Genomic DNA, 4,548 nt, shown 5'->3' on the forward strand with positions numbered 1-4,548 from the left:
AGCGGGCTGTGTTCCCTGAGTTTCCCTCCAAAGTGGAGGGGCTGGCCTTCTTCACATCTGCCAGGGATGGCCTTGGGTTGTGCTGACTCTTGAGCTGTGTGGGGAATTGTCTGGGACACTGCCAGTTGGCTTCAGCAAAACTGATGCCAAGGATTATGTCAACAGTTTATACGGGATTGAATTCCAATGCCCTGGAACATCCCCCTGGCGGGGTTTAATTTATACAATAGACCTAGCCAGAGAAAAATGAAGTGCTTTTCCCAAGGTCACACAGAATATTTTGAGGCTTAATCTTAGGAGATCCCTTGAAAGATACAGTTCTCTGGTCCATGGTACACCAAATATGTCACAGATCTTGTGTGTGTCCCTAGGCTTTAGCATGAGAGGCGCTGTGACACAGAAAGGCATTTTTCCTATTGTTTCCTGAGTCTTTTCCCAACTTGGAAACACACAGCAAACAAAATGAACTCTTGGGATTGAAAGCAGCAGAATTACACCACGGCTAAATTTGGTTGTTACATCTTTTAGAAAAAGGGATTTGCTGAACTCTCCTGAGGCAGTATATAGCTTTGTCTTTAATACCTAAGGTCCAATGCTTAAAACCAAACCTATAACACATGATTTGAAGCACCCTGGCAGAATGATAATATTTGTCTTCTCATATTTAGCTTGAGTTCATTTAAAATTACACACAATGCCATTTCTAATTCCTATCCCAATAAACCGAGACTATCTGTTGCTATTATGACATAAAACTCTAGGGTATCTGTTTTAGTAGTAACTTTCAGTGAAAGCCAGAGTGCTTGAAATTGGATTTTGGTGAAATATAGGTGCCTTACCTCCAGAAAGCAATCCAAAAGGCATTCTGTTCAGCACAGCCTAACTCTATTAGCTCCTGGAGCTTATAACACAAAGGCTGTGGGTTTGATCCCTGTATGGGCCATTCACTTATGAATTGGACTTGATGATTTTTTTGGGTCCCTTCCAACTCAGTATATTCTGTGATTCTGGAAAGTACCTGTATTCCCTAGACATGCAGGAAATGAAGGAATTGCACTAAGAAAGTAGGCACACGTAAACTCCCTCAGCATCTAGACTTTTAGCATGAAGAAACCTGAAGTCCACCATTCTACAGCTTGGTTTTGCCCCTACACATGTCTCTGAGATCACCACAAAGCACTGTTGCTGCCATCATTAGGATGTGGCCCTTATTGGTGGCACTTCTGTTTGCCACTCAAGCATAATGGCTGGCATTCTTGGTTAGTGTTGGGAAGCACCTGGATCCAATACTCATCCATCCTGAAGGCATTCAAACCCATGGTTTTCATCACAATTTGTATTCTCTAACCACCAGCACTGTGGCTGGCAAAAGCAGAGCTGGGCCCAGACAGGAAGGCAGATCTGGAGCAGGAAGAGAGAAAAAGCCTGAGGTTATATATAAGTGGGCAGAGGAAAGCCTGAATTGTGATCATGCTGAGGAGGGGGAGCTGAGAGGTGGCCTTCCGCTTTGTGGGCAAGTGCTCATCAGTCACTAAATTATTGTGTAACAGGGTGCCAGTCACTTCTCCTTTGGTTTCCTTTTGGGAAAAAGTAGTGCTCAGCTCAGCCAGGCATCTCCTTAGGGAGAAGACTGTGAACTTCCAGAAGGCAAAGAAGTGCAGGAAAGAGGAGAGGATCAGGATCTCAGGCTGTGCCTTGTAATCCTAGCTCAGTGCATGGGATCACTGCATCACCCCCATTACAGGAACAGGAGCCTGGCCCTCTAGTTGTGACCTGTTTTTTTCTATGAGCTGTTGTAGAAATTATCGTTGCATTTCCAAACCACCACACAAGGAGGATGCTGCTTTCCCATAACACATAGTGGTGGTTCAGCTGAGATCTTCAGCTTATGACTGAACCCCTGGGGAACAGAAACCCCCTGTCTGACATTGCCCTATTGGGAAGCTGATGACTGTCTTTCCTGACATGGGTCAGAGGTCTAGAGCAATTATAATTTAATTTTTATTTGAGGCATAGACTTAGTGTAATTGCTGGAAAAAATAATTGATGTCTTGACACATTGTATTGTTTTATGGCTTTATTTGTCTTCCCCTTTCACACAAAGGCGTGGACATGCTTCTACAAATGCCCAGATCCTGGACCTCAGCAAGCCTCAGTACTTCACTAGCTTTGCTTAACTTATCCTGGACCTCAGCAAGCCTCAGTACTTTACTTGACTTTAGAGCAGTTAAAAACACATGATACCATCTCCCTGTGGATCCTCCAGAAAAATTTGACTGAAATTTTTTGGTTATGACTTGTGCCTTTGTATGTGTTGGAAAAAGTCCATGCATGGTCTACTCTGATTTAAGTAAAAGGGAGGCTCCAAGAGAAATGACAGATAACATCATCTTCTTGAGAACTTCTGTCAGGTGTTATTCCCCGTTCAGATTTGTGGATGTGTATATGTGTTTGGTGCTGCTGCAGGTTGGTTGATTTTTTATGCTTATTGTGGTATATGTCTTTTTAATTGGATGTTAAAATGCAAGAGAGATTAGATTAGGCTAGTAATTACTGGAGGATTATTTGCTGAACTTAAAGTAAGTTAATAATCAAATGATAGTGGTTCTAGTGGCAAGAAGGACTTCTCTTTTTTGTCTGTGTCATCAATGCAGTCAGCACACTGGATTCTGTTTTTCAGCTGTGGGGGTGTTACTGCAAAGTCAGGACACTTGGTCTGGTGTCTTGCTATTGGTTTAGGTTTTCAAACTACAACTGAGCATAAGATAAAATGTTGGTAGAACAAATGAAAAATGGCAATTATTTACTTCTGCACAGAAACACTCTCTCTAGAGGACTCTTTGCATTCAGTAATTCAGCTTCATGGGTTTTACTTGAAGAAATTATCTTTCATAGATCTCAGTCTGTTTCTTGTGGCTAGTTTTGTGCGTGATAAATCATTGCATGAATCCATCAGGCACACAGTGAGACAGAGTAAAAAAATTGGTCTGGAGAGAACTAAGACACAGTTGTGTCAAACTGTGTGTGACAGCTGGAGTAACAATCAACTACAGCATGAAGAAGGAGAATGATCATTAATTTCCCACAGTCTTTAGTCCATGCACATCAGTTGAATCCAAATAATCCCTTGGCCCAACCACACAGAGTATCTTCCACTTCTTCCAAGCTTTCAGAATATCACTGACAGTAGTAGCCAGAGCCGGTTTGCTACACTTGTCTATACAAACACAAAAAAGTGCTTCTGGTGGATCCCAGTGTGCACTTTGAGCTCCTTGCTATTTCCCAGCCCAATCCCACTCTAGTATACAGGTGGGATCCTGGTGACCATCTGTCTCTAAATCTGCTCTGCACCTGTAAAGGTTCAGATTCCCTCTGCTTTTTGTCTTGCTATGAATGAAGTTGCCCAGCCATTAAAACCAAAACTCTTGTGAGTATCCATAGCCTATGGTATCTGAGGATACAGAACAAGTCTACAGTGCAGCTAATCCTGCTGCAGAGTAGATGATGGACCAGCTGATTTCCTGAGGCTTCTGACAACTCTTTGTTTTGTGGTCAGATTCTGTCTAGGGAAAAAAAAAAACACTGTTCTGTGGTTACCATAATGTAGTGATGGTCAGACAGAAGGATGATAGTCATCCAGAAAAGTGTAGGAAAAGAAGCATCCCAAATGCAGCTTGAAGCAACCACAGATTAGGGTCTAGCTGGTTCAGTTATTGAAATTATGCCAATTTATACCATCTGGTTATGTGGTCCCTGAAATTTTCATCTGTATTAAGTCCTAAGGGAGAGGATATATTCTGGTTAAGAGCATGTTCTCCACTTGAACAGTGGAAGCAAGACAGAGGGATCTGATTGGTCTCAGACCACATTTATATCTTCTCCAAAGACTCTTTCTCCATGTGCAGGATTCCATTTCTCAATCTAAACATAGTATATTCCTTGCCACCAAACTGTTCTGGGAGAAGCTCCTGTTGCTGTGGTCAGCATGGGCTGGGGATCACCAACTGGACTGAAGGCATAGTTGGAGCCTAGCCTCCAGGGTGGCCATCATGAGGCCTTCTGCAAAGCACAGAGATAGGTAAGATCTGACCATAAAACTCTTTCTTATACAGGGAGGCAGCTTGACAGCTTGCTTGGGCAAACACAGAGGCAGGTGGATTGGAACTTTGGACGTTCTGCACCATTTTCTATCCTTTTTCAGTCTATCCAAGCTGACACACATAGGTATGAGTTTCATGAGAACTTTATTCTCATGCTGTTTTCTCTTTGCAAGGTCATTCCCAGCATATTAACTAGCTGTTTAACAAGCTCTTTTTTCTCTGAAATGCCAAGCTGCGAAAATGTCGAGAAAAACAAGAGAACAAGAGCTGTCCCTTGCCACCATATGCAGTGTCTTCTGAGGCAAGATCCTCTTCAAACCTAGCACTTAGGAGGCATAGTTTATATGGAGCGACTATGTCCTGGTTGCTGAGGGACTGGAATAAATTGAAATAAAGTGAGAGAGCTCTCAAGATATTTTAGGCTAACCTTTATAGAGATGAATGTATT

The sequence above is a fragment of the Haemorhous mexicanus genome, chromosome 1 (genome assembly GCF_027477595.1).
Source record: "Haemorhous mexicanus isolate bHaeMex1 chromosome 1, bHaeMex1.pri, whole genome shotgun sequence".
Classification (NCBI taxonomy): Eukaryota; Metazoa; Chordata; class Aves; order Passeriformes; family Fringillidae; genus Haemorhous; species Haemorhous mexicanus.